Below are 20756 nucleotides of genomic sequence, written 5' to 3'. Positions count from 1 at the left end.
TATGGCCCTAGGCCACGAGGAAGCAGTAGCTGATCCTACGATAGTTACTGGTACGTTCCTCCTCGATAACTCATATGCTTGCATACTCTTCGATAGTGGAGCCGAGAAAAGTTTTGTAAATCATAAATTTGCACACCTGCTTAAACAAAAACCATGTGCATTAGATAGTTCATTCACGGTAGAAATGGCTAATGGGAAAACAGAGAGTACAAACTGCATATACGTAGGTTGTACCTTAACTTTAGATAGCCATACTTTCAAGATAGATCTCATGCCAGTCACAATTAAATGTTTCGACGTTATCATCGGTATGGATTGGTTGAGTCTTCTTCGTGGTGACATTATGTGCTTCGAAAAAGCAGTTCGTCTTAACCTTCCTAACAACGAAACTTTAATTATCTACGGCGACAAACCTAGTACGAGCCTTCGTATCATATCGTGCATTCAAGCCCAGAAGTGCTTACGAAAGGAATATCATGCATTCCTAGCACACATCGTCGATACCAGTCAAGAACTGAAAGACATCCAGAAAATCCCGAAAGTACGCGACTTTCCCGACATATTCCCAGAAGAACTTTCTGGTTTACCACCACAACGCCAAGTCGAGTTCAGAATCGACTTAGTGCCAGGGGCTACCCCCGTAGCCAAATCTCCTTATCGTCTGGCACCGGCTGAAATGCAGGAACTTTCCAGTCAACTTAACGAACTTCTCAAGAAGGGATTCATTCGACCAAGCTTCTCACCATGGGGAGCACCGGTCTTGTTTGTCAAGAAGAAAGATGGATCGTTTCGCATGTGCATCAACTATAGAGAACTCAACAAACTTACCATTAAAAATCGTTATCCCTTGCCCCGCATTGACGATTTATTTGATCAACTTCAAGGAGCCAACTACTTCTCGAAGATAGATCTGCGATCCGGATATCACCAACTACGAGTGTTAGAGGAAGATATTCCCAAGACAGCCTTCCGAACTTGTTATGGACATCACGAGTTTGTAGTGATGCCATTCGGATTAACTAACGCGCCCGCAGTATTCATGGATCTGATGAATAGGGTGTGTCGTCCTTACTTGGATCAGTTCATCATCGTCTTCATTGATGACATACTCATCTACTCTCGAAGTAAGGAAAAGCATGGTCAACATTTCCGTAAAATCTTAGAAACATTGCGATCGGAGAAGCTCTACGAAAAGTTCTCGAAGTGCGAATTTTGGATTCGGCGAGTCGAATTCTTGGGCCATGTAGTTAGCGAAGAAGGTATACACGTGGACCCTTCTAAAATTAAGGCCATCGAGAACTGGTCAGCACCAAAGACACCTACTAAAATTCGTCAATTTCTAGGTCTAGCTGGCTACTATCGTAGGTTCATTCAGAACTTCTCTAGCATAGCGAAACCTCTTACAACCCTGACCCAGAAAGGCGTGGCCTTCGACTGGGAAGAGAAACAGGAAAGAGCGTTCCAAACGCTCAAACGAGCCTTGTGCACCGCCCCGATACTATCCCTTCCCGAAGGAATAGAAGACTTCATTGTCTATTGCGATGCATCCAATCAAGGACTCGGATGTGTACTGATGCAACGAGGTAAAGTCATAGCCTATGCCTCGAGACAGCTGAAGACACATGAGGTTAACTACACAATCCACGATCTCGAGCTAGGAGCAGTTGTGTTTGCTCTGAAGATCTGGCGACATTACCTATACGGTACAAAAAGCACGATCTTTACAGACCATAAGAGTCTACAACACATTTTCGACCAGAAAGAGCTCAACATGAGACAACGACGGTGGGTCGAGCTACTTAGTGATTACGAATGTGAAATTCGTTATCATCTGGGTAAAGCCAATGTAGTAGCCAACGCCCTAAGTCAGAAAGAATATACTGGTCGTAGAGTCAAGTCTTTGACTCTAACTATCCATTCACACTTGTCCACGCAAATAAAGGAGGCTCAGCTCGACGCTTTGAAACCTGAAAACATGGCGGGTGAATCCCTTAGAGGGATGGATAAGAACTTGGAAGTCAAGGGTGGCGAAGCCTTATACCTCATGGATCGGATCTGGACACCGAAACACGGTGGCTTCAGAGACTTGGTCATGACCGAAGCTCACAACACTCGTTATTCCGTCCACCCGGGTTCAGATAAGATGTATCTGGATCTTAAAAAGCTATACTGGTGGCCTAACATGAAAGCAGATATTGCTACCTTCGTGAGTAAATGCCTTACTTGCGCAAAGGTCAAGGTCGAATACCAGAAACCCTCCGGTCTTCTACAACAACCGGAGATACTAGAATGGAAGTGGGAACGGATCACTATGGACTTCATAACCAAGTTGCCCAAGACGACGAGGGGACTTGATTCCATATAGGTCATCGTCGATAGACTGACCAAGTCTGCACACTTCTTACCGATCAAGGAAACAGACAAGATGGAGAAACTTACCAGAACTTACATTAGGGAGATTGTAAGGCTGCACGGTGTTCCCTTATCTATCATTAGGGAGATTGTAAGGTTACACGGTCTATCTTTGATCTTTACCAAGAGAGATCTTTTTGTGATCCTCAACTCTTGCTCATACATCTTGCATTGAAGCTTCAGTTCCCAATTTCGAGCATCTAGTAGCTCCACTTGGTCTCTTACCCTTTCATATTCTTCTATATGCATCATTCTAATATAAAAGTACTCAACAAATTCTATCTAATGGACTTCTCCTTCAATATTTTCTTCTACAATTTCTTTGATTTCATCAATGTATTCGTACTGAATCTGATCTTCGTTGATATGATCTTAATCTGAAAGATATTGTACACTAGAATTTGCTATATTTTAAAACAGAAAATTTTATCAATAATAATGACAAAAAAACGTTCTTTCATATACAAGGTAATGTACAAAATTTAGATAAATAAAAAAATGTATCACTTTTCGAATTATAATTTTCCAAACATAGGTAAATAAGAAACTTTTTTCCATTTGTATCCCTATTTGTTTTATTTTATTGTTGCTTTAGTATCGGGGTAGCTGCCTAATTCCATGGATTCCATCCTCGAGATAGTAGTTTAATGAAATTTAGTTGGATGATTAAGTTTATTTTCGCTTTGATTTAAGAGTTGGGTGGTATCTTCCAATCTATTTCTTGTTTCTCTTAATTCTTCTTCCAGCACCATGATGTAATATGGTTGTTGATGTACTTGCTTTTGCGCAATAGCACATTCATGGTTACTATCTGCTTTCCTTTTTAGCAGTTCGTTTACATCTACATGATTGAAACGTGCAGGAGGAGTTAGACTATTTTCTCGAACTATAGGTGATGTTTTTCTTTCTAATATAGGACATGTTACATGAAGGGGAGGTACAAACACGCCATCTTGCATGAAGTTTTTTGCATCTGATTTTTCATCTTCGCTGATGATAATAACTGACCCATGATCATTATTTATGCCTATTGGGTTATTTTGGGGTATCATTTGATTAATTTTTGTTGGAGTCGAGAGATCTTGGTGAGGGTCGAATTTCTATCGGGTGATTCTTGTAGCCATCCGCATCCATAGCCAGGTGGACATTCTCCAAAATTCCCAAACATCTAATAGTTCAAAGCAAACACATGGACCAAATTTGCAATTTACTAGTCTTTTAATAATTTACCAAAAACTTCAATTTAAACCAACAAGAAAAACAACTCCCCAAATCTTCAGGGAATGGAGTCCACAATTTTTTTTGAAATTGTTTACATTGAAACCCAAGCAGGAAGCTCTTTTGCGTAGATGTATCTATTTTGTCATCTTTAATTTATCAATATATGTCAGCTTGAAAAATACTTAACAAAAATAAAGATAAAATTACAGAAATGGTCCTTATGGAGTAATGGAAAATACTAGCTTGACTCGTTTTTCAATTTCTTTTTAAATAAGGATGGTATTTCAGTTTTTAATTTCTTTATAATGTTGGTATTTGTGGGATTTAAAAAAAACAATTATCTTCCTCTTAAAAATAAGCTAATGTTTAATAGAGATTATACACAACATACAAAATAAAAAAATAAAAAAACTATATATATATATATATATATATATATATATATATATATATATATATATATATATATTAAAGGGAACAAGAGTAAATTATATTGATATTTAGAAAATAAAATTCAAAAAATTCATAATGTTTTAGCTTTACTTTATAAAGACGTTAATACTTTAGATAAAAAAAAAATTAGATTATATTAAAGCTCAAAATAAAACTATACTAGATAAAACAATTCCATATAAAATCGAAGATAAAATATTTAAAGAAAATATAAGTAGATTAGTAGAAAAAATAGAAAAAAAAATATCCGAAAAAAGAATCAAGTGAGATAAAAGACGATATTTAAATATTAACAAAACAAATTCAATCTTTGTCACTAAAACCAACAGGATTAGAAAAAATAACCAGAAAAACTATTAAAACAGAAAAAACACAACCTTTTAGTTTTGATATTACAATATAAGATTAAGGGCAGAATCATCTCATAAACGTTTAAGTATAACTCCCAAAAATATTATGAGTAGAATATCAAGTAAACATGGACAATATGATAATAATTTAGAAGAATTAATTACCCATGAACAAGATTATAATAGATTTCAAACTCATGGTTTACAATTATGAAAACCAAAAATATTATATAATAAATGATATTTTGAAAATAATACCCAATTTTATAGAAATAGTTATGAAACCACTATTCAGTGCATAAAAAGCCAAGTTAAAATATTAAATATAATCTCCATGAAAGGAGAAATTAATTTAAAACCAAGAAATTTTAAATTTATCCATTTAGGAATAATCTATATCTATATATATATATATATATATATATATATATATATATATATATATATATATATATATATATATCTTATAAAGCTAGCATTTTTTCTTTCACCACATTCATTTGAAACTCCCATGACTTTTCAATTTCTTCCTAATAATGGTTATAAGTTGGTTAATAAGATTAAATAAATATCAAACATAAAGTATAATCATATACAAACTAAATTTTAATATTAAAAAAATATTTTCACATCTACTTATAAAATTATGTTTTTTTTAACTTTTAACATATTATACTTAATTTATTAGTTTTAATATATTGTTGGGTGTAAACCATTATCATTTTAATAATACAACTTTTGAACAATTTATATAAAATACTTAAATTATAAATTTAAATATAACATTAGATAATCAACTTAAATATAAATTTTACTTTTTGTTAAAGAACCCAAATAATATTTTGTAAATAGTTAAAAGTGATAAATTTTAGTGTCTTTCTAATAATGATTATAAGTTGGTTAATAAGATTAAATAAAAATCATACCTAATGCGTAATCATAAATAAACTATATTTTAATATTAAAATAATATATTTACCTCTACTTATAAAGTTATGTCTTTAACTTTTAACATATTATACTTAATTTATTATATTTAAATTGTTGTTATATGTAAACCATTATCAATTTAAAGTTACAACTTTTGAACAGTTTGGAAAAAAATACTTAAATTGTTAATTCAAAATATAACATTACAGTGTCAACTTAAATATAGATTTCAGTTCTACTTAAAAAAACCCAATGAATATTTTCTGAATAGTTAAAATTGATAAATTGTAGTGCTAAATGCAAAAACTAAATTATAATCTCAATTTAACTAAAATATTTCCTAAAGATATGTGTATAATTGTTAGAAGTTTTCAAATAAGTAGCTTAAAATAAGTTACAATAACAATAGTTAAAAATAACTTTATATAAATGATTACATTGCTACCTTTAAAATCAAAAAACCATGTTTGATGTTTTAAATAATTATAATTATAGAAATTAAGAAGTTAAGCAAATAAATTTAAAAAAAAAAATAATTAACAATAACAACCATAAATAACATTAAACCATATGTTATATTTAATTTATTTTCATGAGTAACTCACGGGTAGAAATCATTCAAACGGTTGAGATTATGCAATTATAATAGATGTATATATTATCATATAATTCAAAATAATCAAAATATTATATCAATTTATTGTACGAATTATTATATCAAATTTAACAACAATGTTATTATTGTATTTAAAAAACATATATTTATATGGATTTCAAGTATATATGTGTTTATGCGCAACGCGCGGGCATTCACCTAGTAGTTATAGTAATTAAAGTATTAATGAGAAAAAATTTAGGTTGTAAACTCTTATTACCTTATTTGACAAGAGAATTAAACATATATAAAAAAAAGTATGATTGCTACCATAGAAGTAGATATGAATAGTAATTGAGGAATAAAATATTGTAGCCCATGTTTTTTAATAACTATTAAAGATTTTTATAAATATATAAAATTTGGAATCCAAACAAAATGATACGAAGAAGTTGAATTTGGAGATAATTTACTAATAACTTTAGGAATTTTAAGAATGTGTTCACCCACTTCTACTACAAAATACAAAATCTGTACAAATAAGGTAATAAATTTAACTCATTAAAAAAAAGGTAATTAATTTAATAAGTAGTAAAGGAATTAAAATGGTAAAACCTAAAGAATTTTCCACAGAAACTCTTGTTGGATTAGAATGGGATACTAGTATATTCGTTCTAGATAGTTTACATGCTATGGTACCAGACAAACCAGTAACATATAAAAATAGGTTAGGAAAAAAAAGTTTAAGATTTTCCAATTACAACTCCACTCCTAATCAAGTTTGAAGAAACAGAAACTACAAGTAATTTTTTCAATATAGAAATACCAAAAGAAAAAATTATATTCCCAAAAAAATTAAAAATTAGATTAAACAAAGAAGAACTTCTTCAGATAGAAGATGAAATGTTTTTTAATAAAAAAAAAGTGAAAATGAATATTTAGAATATGATAATATAGAAAACATTGTTTTAGAAGAAAATAATATAATAGAAGAAGAATTAATAACTTCTTATAATACATCAAATATTTCAGAAATAAGTTATCAAAAATCATTAGCGAACACAGATATAGAAGAGACTAGTACTAGTTATTTTTCATCAGGACACACTCCTTTTAATGAACATTAATTAAAAGAACATTTTAATTGTCATGAATTTTCATCAAAAACACCTTATACTAAATATAATAACCGACCAAAATATTTAGAATATGTAGCAAAACGGACAAAAAACGTCTAGAACAACCAATAATGTTTCAAGCAGACCATAAATGATTTATTTTAAATCTCACAACACATGATCCCCAAACATGGACAAATGTTATATATGTTTAGAAAACTACTCTAATAGGAAATTACTATAGAAATTTTCAAGGATTAGAATAAGAAGAAATGTATAAGTATTTATAAAGATTTTTAAGAGAAAGAGTAAAAGCAATATGGGAAGCTTATAAAAATGAACAAATAGAAGAATATATAAAAGTATGAAATTTAGGAAGTAATCCTTATAATTTTGTTAACAAAATACATGCTTTAATAACCGAAGAATATCCAAATTCAGGACATGTAGAATTCCAAAAAAAAGGCTATGAGAGACTTAGAACAATTAAGTTTAAAAATTTGGATTAGTGGCTTATATGTTAAAGAATTTGTAAATCATTATGTTTATCTAACTACTATTGGAGGAAATCATTTTAAAAAAGAAATAGGAGAAAAATTATTTCATAAATTACCTGGACCCTTAGGACTAGAAATTCAAATAAAATGGAATGAATTACTAGAGGTTAAAAATAATTCAACTAATTTATGGGCTATAACACAACGAGCTCAATTTATAATAAAAATATTAGAAGAAAAATACATAGATTAACAACAAAAAAAAAAAAAAAAAAAAAAAAAAAACTAAAATTGACTGATTACAAATTTTGTAGTGAAATATATGCACCCTAAACTTATTGAAGTAATAAACCACAAAGAAGTAATAACTACGTAAAATACAAGAAAACTAACCAGAAGAAAATATTATTTAAGAAATCTAATAAAAGGAAACCATATTTAGCTTAAAAAAGACATGTTAGAAAATTCAAACCTGAAAGGAATTATAAAAGCAAACTTAGTTGTTTTGTTTGTAATAGTATTGAATATCTAGCTAGAACTTGTCCAAAGAGACAAAATAATCATGAGAAAAATAGTATACCAATAGAATGTTTTAACAATGATTTAATATCTGTAGACGAAAGTGTTAGTGACAATGAATCCATTTATAGTATAGTCTCAATAGATGAAACCATTCATGTATAAAAGAAGAATACAGGATATAATACAATTAAAGAATTTTCAAAAGATAATATAGAATATGAAGATTCAACTAGTGAATAAGGATATAAATTAATGAATATAGAAAAATGGAATCATAATTGGCAAAAGAGTTTAGGATCATAATATATCTCATATTTTATTTGTAAATTTTATCCTCATAAAAATTTACGAGCCCAATATGAAACTTGTTTTTTAAAAGCTTGTATAAATTGTTTAGAAACAAAAAGATTTATTAAGATTGAAGAGAAAATTGATAAACCCTTTTTTTTAGAATTTGAAAAAAAAGCAATAAAACTTTTATGTAAAAGAATAGAAGTTATAGAGGATACTCTAAAATTAATACAGAAAAAAATTAATGTGTTTGAAAACAATATCAAAGGAAAAAATATTATTCAAGAAAAAATATATTTGCAGAACAAATTTGTACATTGCTTTCTTATACAAAATCCATATGCAATACTGATAATTCAACTTCTTTAAAAGTAAAAAGTAAAATAATAATTAATACACATACAATACAATATTTATCTTTCGTAGATACATGATGTGGTAATTGCATTATAGATGAAGCTTTAGTACCAAAAAGTTATATTTCATATATTAATGATCATATTTCATCCCAACAAATGGATGTGGAAATACATACTTATACAAGTATGTAAAACCTATATCCAAAATATGTTTTGATAGAAATTATGGTTATAGTAAAGAATATACTTTTCCACCCAAGACATGGGTTAGAAAACTAAAACTAAAAAACATTGATTTTATTATTGGCTTAACATTTGTTTTGAAAGACCATGGTGCTCTGACAATTTCGAAAGATTATCTTCGTTTTCAAAAAACATTCTCTTCTTGACCCTGTTACAACTATATATTTTTCTCCATGAATTAAATATGGAGAGACTAGTAACATAGACTCAACCTGTAAATGTTAAGAAGAAAATGAATGTCAATTAGTTGAAGAAAGCAAATATGTAACAGATATAGAAGAAACAGGTAGTGAAATTGATGGTTTTATAGAAGAAGATTATAATTTCATAAAAATACGGATAAAGTTTATACAACATTAGTAACTGAACAAGAAATAGATCAATTGATTTCAAAACAAGAAAAAATGGAAATAATAAGAGAACACGATTTAAAATATTAGGAGAATGATAAAATAGTAAGTGAATTAAAAATATAAAATCCACAGTAGATAATCAACACTAAAATATAGAACCAACAAATGAAGATATAGATGATTTCAAATTACATATTTCATAATTATTTAGATTAGGAGTCATAAGAAAATCTGATAGTTCTCATAGATCTGCATCATTCATAGTAAGAAAACATTCAAAAATAGTAAGAGGAAGTCCTTGAGGCCGTCCACCATTTCGTGGTATGGAAAGGCCACAAGGAATTCCATTAATAAATTATTTTGCAGCAAGTCCAATACAATCTTCAAACATATACTATTATAATAATATTAGATTTGGTAATCAGACTTTACAAGTTTTTCCAAATAGTAATATTTTTTTACAACTTTATAACATGTTTCTCTTAGTAAAGAAGAAACGTGTTTAGACATACGAATAGCTGGAGTAATCCTATTATAAAGTCATTTTTGGGAGGGGAAAGGTGTACAATAGAGTTTATACAGTACACACAAAAAATAAAAAAATAACAACCGATAATATATATATATATATATATATATATATATATATATATATATATATATATATATATATATATATATATATATATATTAAAGGAACAAGAATAAAATTATATTGATATTTAAGAACCAACTTAATGGAAGTATCGAGTACGTATTTTTCACCATATAAACACATATATAAATACACCACAAAACACGACAACACACTACACCCCCTCTGTCCTTTTTTGATATGTTAGATGTTTTACTTTTCCAGAAGCTCCGTCTAACTTTGATCTTTACCAAGAGAGATCTTTTTGTGATCCTCAACTCTTGCTCATACATCTTGCATCGAAGCTTCAGTTCCCAATTTCGAGCATCTAGTAGCTCGGCTTGGTCTCTTACCCTTTCATATTCTTCTATATGAATCATTCCAATATAGAAGTACTCGACAAATTCTATGTTATGGACTTCTCCTTCAATATTTTCTTCTACAATTTCTTCGAGTTCATCAATGTATTCCTACTGAATCTGATCTTCGTTGATATGATCTTCATCTGAAAGATATTGTACACTAGAATTTGCCATATTTTAAAACAGAAAAATTTATCAATAATGATGACAAAAAAACGTTCTTTCATATACAAGGTAATGTACAAAATTTAGATAAATAAGAAAATGTATCACTTTTCGAATTATAATTTTTCAAACATAGGTAAATAAGAAATTTTTTTCCTTTTGTATCCCTATTTGTTTTATGTTATTCTTGCTATTCTATTGTTGCTTTAGTATCGGGGTAGCTGCCTAATTCCATGGATTCCATCCTCGAGACAGCAGTGTAATGAAATTTAGTTGGATGATTAAGTTTATTTTCGCTTTGATTTAAGAGTTGGTTGGTATCTTCCATTCTATTTCTTATTTCTCTTAATTCGTCTTCCAGCACCATGATGTAATATGGTTGTTGATGTACTTGCTTTTGCGCAATAGCACATTCATGGTTACCATCCGCTTTCCTTTTTAGGAGTTCGTTTACATCTACATAATTGAAACGTGCAGGAGGAGTTAGACAATTTTCTCGAACAATGGGTGATGTGATTCCTTCTAATATAGGACATGTTACATGAAGGGAAGGTACAAACACACCATCTTGCATGAAGTTTTTTGCATCTGATTTTTCATCTTCGCTGATGATAATAACCGACCCATGATCATTCTTTATTCTTATTTGGTTATTTCTGGGTATCATTTGATTAATTGTTCTTGGAGTCGAGAGATCTTGGTGAGGGTCGAATTTCTATCGGGTGATTCTTGTAGTCATTCGCATCCATAACCAGATGGACATTCTGCAAAAACTTCAATTTAGACAACGAGAAAAACAACTCCCCAAATCTTCAGGGAATGGAGTCGACAATTTTTTTTGAAATTGTTTACATTGAAATCCAAGAAGGAAGCTCTTTTGCATATATATATATATATATATATATATATATATATATATATATATATATATATATATATATATATATGGCTAGGTTATTTTGTTTTTTATATTTATCGTGTGCTAGAATGCACTAATAGAAATTTAGTAAATTAAATAATTATAGATATTAAATGATTTCAATAATTATATGTATATTAAATGATATCCATAACTATAATTCTCTTTTTATGGAAACTAATTAAATTCGTCGTTAATGTCAGCAATAACAATCTTTCAGAATGAATTTGCATCTAGGTTTTGTATATATGAGTTCGTACTTTGTTTCAAAACTCAATCACTTAAAATATAATAAAGTTGTATGGAATATGAAGAACGAAAGTGTATTCTACTAGAATACACTCTCATTCTGTTGCAATACACTCTCATTCTTCTAGATATGAATTTATTCTGAAAGAATATTATTATTGACATTAATGACGAATTTAATTAGTTTTCATAAAAATGAGTTATAAGTATGGATAACATTTAATTTACATATAATTAATACTAAATTCTTATTGGTGCATTCTAACACACAATAGATGTGAAAAACATTTGAACCTGCCTATATATATATATATATATATATATATATATATATATATATATATATATATATATATTAAAGGGAACAAGAGTAAAATTATATTGATATTTAGGAACCAACTTAAGGGAAGTATTGAGTAGGAAATTTACACCACATAAACACATATATAAATACACCACAACACACTACACCCCTTCCCATTCTCAATTGGTATCAGAGCATAAATAACCTTGAAAACAAAAGATTAGATTATCTAGGACTAGAACATACAAATTATATAAAAAGATCATTAGTCGTTACTGATAAAAATAAAATTATGTGTAATTTTGATAAAGATCTTCAACATAACTTTAATTTTACAGACCCCTGTTTAAATATAGTTATAGAACTACTTATTAATATAGCAGATAATCTAGAAAATAAAATTCAAAATGTTCAAAATGTTTTAGCTTTACTTTATAAAGACGTTAATACTTTAGATAAAAAAAATTAGATTATATTAAAGATCAAAATAAAACTAAACTAGATAAAACAATTCTATATAAAATCGAAGATAAAATATTTAAAGAAAATACAAGTAGATTAGTAGAAAAAATAGGAAAAAAAATATCCAGAAAAAGAATCAAGTGAGATAAAAGACGATATTTAAATATTAACAAAATAAATTCAATCTTTTTCACTAAAACTGATAATATATATATATATATATATATATATATATATATATATATATATATATATATATATATATATATATATATATATATATAAGGAACTAGAGTAAAATTATATTGATATTTAGGAACCAACTTAAGGGAAGTATCAAGTACGGATTTTACACCATATAAACACATATATAAATACACCACAAAACACGACAACACATTACACCCCTCTCTCCTTTTTTGATATGTTAGATGTTTTACTTTTCCAAAAGCTCCGTCTATCTTTAATCTTTACCAAGAGAGATCTTTTTATGATCCTCAACTCTTGCTCGTACATCTTGCATCGAAGCTTCAGTTCCCAATTTCGAGCATCTAGTTGCTTGGCTTGGTCTCTTACCCTTTCATATTCTTCAATATGCACCATTCCAATATAAAAGTACTTCTATGTTATGGACTTCTCCTTCAATATTTTCTTCTACAATTTCTTCGAGTTAATCAATGTATCCGTACTGAATCTGATCTTCGTTGATATGATCTTCATCTGAAAGATACTGTACACTAGAATTTGCCATATTTTAAAACAAAAAAATTTATCAATAATAATGACAAAATAACGTTCTTTCATATATAAGGTAATGTGTAGAATTTAGATAAACAAGAAAATGTATCACTTTTTTGATTATAATTTTCCAAACATAGGTAAATAAGAAATTTTTTTGCTTTTGTATCCCAATTTTTTTTATTTTACCGTTGCTATTCTATTGTTGCTTTAGTATCGCGGAGGATGCCTAATTCCATGGATTCCATCCTCAAGACAGCAGTGTAATGAAATTTAGTTGGATAATTAAGTTTATTTTGTCTTTGATTTAAGATTTGGGTGGTACCTTCCAATCTATTTCTTGTTTCTCTTAATTCTTCTTCCAGCACCATGATGTAATATGGTTGTTGATGTACTTGCTTTTGCGCAATAGCACATTTATGGTTACTATCCGCTTTCCTTTTTAGGAGTTCGTTTACATCTACATGATTGAATCGTGCAGGAGGAGTTAGACTATTTTCTCGAACTATGGGTGATGTGCTTCCTTCTAATATAGGACATGATACATGAAGGGGAGATACAAACACGCCATCTTGCATGAAGTTTTTTGCATCTGATTTTTCATCTTCGCTGATGATAATAATCGGCCCATGATCATTATTTATGCCTATTGGGTTATTTTGGGGTATCATTCGAATAATTGTTGTTGGAGTCGAGAGATCTTGGTGAGGGGTCGAATTTCTATCGGGTGATTCTTGTAGCCATCCACATCCATAGCCAGGTGGACCTTCTCCAAAATTCCCAAACATCTAATAGTTCAAAGCAAACACATAGATCAAATTTGCAAGTTACTATTCTTTTAATAATTTACCAAAAATTTCAATTTAGACCAACAAGAAAAACAACTCCCCAAATCTTCAGGGAATGGAATCGACAATGTTTTTGAAATTATTTACATTGAAACCCAAGCAGGAAGCTCTTTTGCGTAGATGTACGTACTATGTCATCTTTAATTTATCAATATATTTGAGCTTGAAAAATACTTAACAAAAATAAAGATAAAATTACAGAAATGGTCCTTATGGAGTAGTGGAAAATACTAGCTTGACTCGTTTTTAAAATTCTTTTTAAATAAGGATGGTATTTTAGTTTTTTAATTTCTTTATAATATTGGTATTTGTGGGATTTAAAAAAAAACAATTATCTTCCTCTTAAAAATAAGCTTATGTTTAATAGAGATTATACACAACATACAAAAATAAAAAAATAGAAAACTATATATATATATATATATATATATATATATATATATATATATATATATATATATATATATATATATACTATTAAAGGGAACAAGAGTAAAATTATATTGATATTTTGGAACCAACTTAAGGGAAGTATTGAGTAGGAAATTTACACCACATAAACACATATATAAATACACCACCACACACTACACCCCTCCTCCGCTTCTCATTTGGTATCACAACACAAATTCAATCTTTATCACTAAAACCGATAATATATATATATATATATATATATATATATATATATATATAAAAGGAACAAGAGTAAAATTATATTGATATTTAGGAACCAACTTCAGGGAAGTATCAAGTACGGATTTTACACCATATAAACAGATATATAAATACACCACAAAACACGACAACACACTACACCCCCTCTCTCCTTTTTTGATATGTTAGATGTTTTACTTTTCCAAAAGCTCAGTCTATCTTTGATCTTTACCAAGAGAAATCCTTTTGTGATCCTCAACTCTTGCTCATACATCTTGCATCGAAGCTTCAGTTCCCAATTTCGAGCATCTAGTTGCTTGGCTTGGTCTCTTACCCTTTCATATTCTTCAACATGCATCATTCCAATATAAAAGTACTTCTATGTTATGGACTTCTCCTTCAATATTTTCTTCTATAATTTCTTCAAGTTTGTCACACCCTCGACCGACGGCGGAAACGCCGAGGTGCATGACGTAAACCAGTAATCACAGTTATCGAACATACATTGAACAATAGAAATATAATCTTTTATTACTACCGAAATGGAAATTACATTGACAATAGTTATTGCTGAAACGCTACAAACGCCTAACAATCCGGCGTTCACATTTGTATGATAAGAATATCGGAGAATCTTCTATACGAACTCTTCTGACCTTATAAATAACCTGAGAATACATGCATTAAGATACGTCAACAAAAGTTGTTGGTGAGTTTTACAGGTTTTGACACAAAGTATTTTTACACCCGAAAATGTTTTATAAAATTTATCTGGTTGACCAGCTTTTCTAAACACATACTTTTCTATCGAAAGTATAAAACAATTGCGTCATAAAAGTATATTTAAACTCATTTAGAAATGTCATTTGCTCAAATCCAAAAATACACCATTTGTAAAATATATAAGTAAACCAAACTTATAACAAATTCTTACGGTTCTGATGACCGAAATGCTCTTTATATAAAGATTTTGAAACCAATTTATATAAATAAAGTTATATCACACTTTGTGTAAACATAAAATAGCCAAGCTTTCTCTTAAAACTTTGTACAAACGTTCGTATAGTTTATATGTAAAACTCAAAATTTTGAATTTTATAAACTTTGTAAATCCGTGTCATATTATTAATTAAGCATTATCTTACTTAATTTGGAAATCAACACTTAACCAGTGGGGCAAACTTATCCCAAAATACTTTTCAATAACCGGTAAATTATAAATGCATATTTTTACCACTCGTATAATTTCAACGACAAATATTAACCATTATCTTTACAATTATATTCTTTCAAACGTCTCTGCTTACGGAGAATTGAGTCGTAGGGAGAGGTAGTTAAATACCTAAACACTCTTACACACTCGGCCCAAATTGGGAGGATTGACTCAATCTAGATCTATACTTCTTCGAATAGAATCTTCAATATATCAATTTGTCTATAACCGACACTATTCGTCGCTCCTCCACAAGCCAAAAAGGCACAATAAACAAGCCACACAGGCACAATATAAATATAAATAGAGGAATCGAGATCATTACTAACGTTTAAAAGCAGTCGTATAGTAACGAAGAAAGAAATACTTGACGCCTGTTGCCTCGTCAGACGAAGTTGTATCTAGCAACCACAGACGAAAAATAACCATTCGCATAAATCTTTCCATAAGAAATAGATCTACACCAAATTTCTTTATTATAAATATATGCTGTGTACATAGACCCACAATATATGATTCCTCCTGGATTAACGGTTATAGAGCTAGGTGTCGATTCCAGGATTTGATCCCTACAAAGGAAAAATACACCATCATAAAACTCTCTCTTTCACCCCTTTCGATACATTCCTCCCACAAACACACATGGGATTCACAATCCACGAAATCCATGATGACGATTCTTCAACTCATAAAATTTGTCGTTCACTAGGGTCACTAATGCGGATCTTAGATTATTAAGACTTTCGAAACTTAGTGAAATTAGTTACATAGTGAAATTAATGTAGCGTTCGACTATTGTGGCGGTAATAATTTGTATAGTTCTTTACTTCAGCCGATAAGGAGGATGTTCGTTCGCATAGCCGAATACTCATTTATGCAAATATTCGATAAATTGCATAATTGATATGATATATAATTTATTAGGTAATAATCCCTAAAGATTTGAGAATCAATTATATCATTGTATGTCACGCATTTAGTATTATAACTAAAGTGATTTATATTTTTATAATATTTATAAAATAAATTATATCATTTACTTAGAAATCATTCCGACATAATAATCAAGAGGATAATAATAACAATAATTGATTTTTTAGTATATTTTCAATTAATTATTATATATTCGTCAAATCTTTATTTATAGTCGTTTAAGACAATGTACATTTCCTTTATACACAATTATATCAAATAACACATTTTGTTGTGGATATAGTGTCTTTTTACGTTTTCTCAATATTTTCATGTATATATATACGACGAGTATTACAGTTTATGATTCGTCGAATAACTTATATCTTTATGTCAATCTACTTATAATCCAGTGATTTTTATTAATATTAATTAATAATATCACAACAAGGTATAATTATATCATTTATAGCATTCTAATATAACTTATATAATTTACTAATGCTTTATACCTTTTAAATTGTTATTTTCATAACTGTTAAACAATAATAAAGTATGATGTCATTTTATGTATAAGACTTGAAAATCATCAAACTTTAAATAGACACTCATGTATTCTCCCCCAAATATTAAAAATGTAAAAGAGGGGCCGTAGAAACTTACATTCGATGCGTGATCTCGATCTAGGCTTGCTTCGTGAAGCTTGTCATGAGAAACTGCAAATTAACCACTCTTGGACTTTAAAACATTTCCGGGTTCCTTTTGTAACCAATTAAAATAAAGGAATTGTTGTGTTCCATTATTATAAACAATAGGACTGATTTAAATAAAACAAGGTATCTGAGGGCTGATTTTGTAATTATACAAGCTGTTGATCAAACAATTACCACAAGGGGTGGGTTTTGCTCTTTAAAAATTATTTGAGGGGCTGGTTTGGTTTAGTTGTAAAACAAAATTAAAAAGGGAAAACGCCATCGTGGTTATCAGATCGAGCAAAAAAAAAAGCGGCTACACAAGATCGATGGGGAAATCACCGTTCTCACTCATCGGGAAAAAAAAAGGGGCGATCGCAGAAATTGCGGGTCATCGGAGGTGGGTTAGCAACTCACGAGGAGGGGTCCATCAAGACCGGCGATCCTTCCTGGTTTTCGTGACTTCATCGCCGGCTACAAGGAAAACAAAAAGGCATCAATAGCAGCGACTGGCGGTGGTGGAGCAGGTGTCGAAGTGGCTGTTCAGTGGGCAAGGAAAACAACGAAAGGTAGGTTGTTCTGGTCTCTTGTGGATTCGACTAGAGAGAAGAGAAGATACGAGGGGCTGCTACCCTCATTGATTGTCGGAGATCTCCACCTCCTGTGGAGTTTTTATGTGATTGAAATTAAAGAAGAGGGGAAGACAGGAAGCAAAATCAAACACTGATATTGTGGGGTGTTTTGTTGTTTCAGTTGACAAGAAATAGAAAGAGGAAGAAAACGGGGATGCTGCCCCTCTTGGTCTCGCCGGAAAACAGCCACCACCATCGGTTCCTTGAGCAGTAAATCACGAGGAAGAAAGAAGAAAGAAGAAAGAAGAGAGATAATTTGAAGCAATGAACCCATTCCAAGTAGTCCAAGGCTGAAAATCTCTTAGCTTTCTATATGATTCGGTTGTACCACTGTGATTCCTTTGGAGTGTTGTTTTGAGTAAGTTGCATAATTCTCAATTTCATTTATTGGTTGTACTTTTATATAGATTTAGAAGCAATATAATGCTTCAATCATTCTATGTATTGATGTATATATTACATGTATTTGTATATGTATAATCACATTCTATGTATTTATGTATGTATTAACATGTATTTTCCATATGTACAAACATGTATTTATGTATTATTGAGTGATGTGGTAGAAAATATAAATATAGATGCTATAGTTATATTGTCGAAAGTTTATATTCAACTAAGCATGACTCAAAGTGTCAAAAGTACAATATCATATTTGGATATCTTAAAATGATAATATTTTCTTAACTTTCTCAATTTGTGTGTCTTTGATCCGGATATGAAATAATTTTTCTAAAATTGATAAATAATATCTTTAATATACTTTATAAACATAAAATTTCACGTAATTGGTGTTTATTGTATAACGGTTCGCGGTGGTTTGACTGCTGAAATTTGACCAATTTTTACCAGTTGTTACATTATCCCCCCGTTGAAAGGAATTCCGTCCCGAAATTCAACGCGTAGATAAAACATTTATAAAACAATCGGAGGAATTTTCTTTTTGCTTGACCCACACATGATCATTCTATAATCGTTTTAAGTCGCTTAACTAAAGATTGGTTATTCAATCGAATAGATGGCTCTATCCTAATTCCTACAAAAAGAAATGGATAGGAAATACGATCGAATCAAGTCTTTTAACGTTCTCAAATATAATATATAATTCTATCGCGTGTACTTTACCAATTATGAAATACTCGCACAGTTTCCTAGCTCACTTCATGGAAGCAAAGATAACAAGTGTGTCATCGGATCGACACTCCTTGACATTTGGCGTAGGAAAGATGTCGTTTACACCGTTTATTTATCAAGATAACTTAATACCAATATCAGGAACAAATTCTGTTAAGAATTTCTAAGGTCGTTTGAGTTGCAAGTTTAACCTGCCTAGTTCTCTGAGCCGAATCATTTCTCTAAAAGACTAGGCATTTAAAATCTACAGAGTCTCTGACTTGGAAGTCGAGAGACTTACATTTTTCGTTCACATAACTCTCTTGTCTTTCATGACTAGTCTAAAATATTTCTTCGGTTCACATAATCTTTTTTTTTTGTGATCTCATGAGCGATTCTTGGATTCACATGCAACACATCACTTGCATGCTCTCTCTTCAATTTTGCATCTTTAATCATTGCTCAACTTAATGGGGATCAACACTTTTGTTGTACAAAGCCTCAAGCGTTGAGTTCTTTATGCTAGTGTGACAACTATCATTGTAGGAAACTCAATTATCAAAAATGAGTATTCCATGCAATATTCAAAGTCTGTCATACAGGTTCAGAGCATATTACTCATGTCTAGATGGTTCATTCGGTCTGACCATGCTCAAGGATTTCAATGGTTGTCAAAACTAATAGGTTAATCTACTATCTTAGTGAGGGAGGATAGAGATTGGCACCTTATGTAGTCTGACAATTTCTTTGGCAAGTACTGGTTAGCTTTTCCATTTCACATGGTTCTTAGATTAGCAGGAAGTAGGCATACTCAGTCAATCTTTAGACCACTACTCGAATATAATTAGAAACCATTAGGTTTCTTGGGTAGTTTTGATATAAAGTCCATTAACGTTGGTTCCCATTTGTACTTGTCACAACTAGAAATTTTGTGTCTTGTAATCACTATACTCAAGTAAATGTTGAATCAAAAACTTAAGAGCATGCGTGATACCTAGTATTATGACATCAAAAACTTCAATCAAATACATCATACAAATACTACAAATAGTCATCAAGCAATTGGAAACCCTAGAAGTTCTTGTTTAGGTCCATATGGGACTAGGACTTCCTTATTGGACTCAATGGATCAATAAGCTTCCAATTTGACAACCATGGGCTTAGAACCCTTAATTGGGCTCTAATTGGACCCACATTAATTTATTTCAACATTTTGGGCCATATTGGGCCTAGAATGAAATAAATTAAGAGTTTTGAACCATGAATAACCTAAACTAGTCCAACAAAGTGTAAAAATCATATTATGTTCCTTTTAGGTTAAAACTCCTCCAAGCTAACTTCTACATGGGCTAGAGGGCATAAAAGCCCAAATTTTCCCTTTTCCTTCCAAATTCTCGGCCCAAGGCCCAAACCCAAGAAGAAATGAAGAGAGTTGACTTGCAATTGATACCTCATTATTATCTTTTGGTTTTCCATGCAACCTATTCCATGTTTCCATGCATATCACCTCAA

General features: G+C 30.2%; 1 long non-coding RNA gene across 1 annotated transcript; it reads right to left on the bottom strand.

Moving 5' to 3' along the window:
• Nucleotides 1-14719: 14719 nt before the first annotated feature.
• Nucleotides 14720-17792, bottom strand: LOC111909418 (uncharacterized). Its single transcript, XR_002856198.3, has 2 exons — nucleotides 17471-17792; nucleotides 14720-15350 (listed from the first exon to the last, which is right to left on the bottom strand). It is a non-coding gene; the product is annotated as an uncharacterized LOC111909418 (long non-coding RNA).
• Between the last annotated feature and the right edge of the window lie 2964 nt (nucleotides 17793-20756).

Source organism: Lactuca sativa, chromosome 3, assembly GCF_002870075.4.
Source record: "Lactuca sativa cultivar Salinas chromosome 3, Lsat_Salinas_v11, whole genome shotgun sequence".
Lineage (NCBI taxonomy): Eukaryota > Viridiplantae > Streptophyta > Magnoliopsida > Asterales > Asteraceae > Lactuca > Lactuca sativa.
Note: the sequence above shows the minus strand (reverse complement) of the source record. Positions and strands in the feature narration are given on the sequence as shown.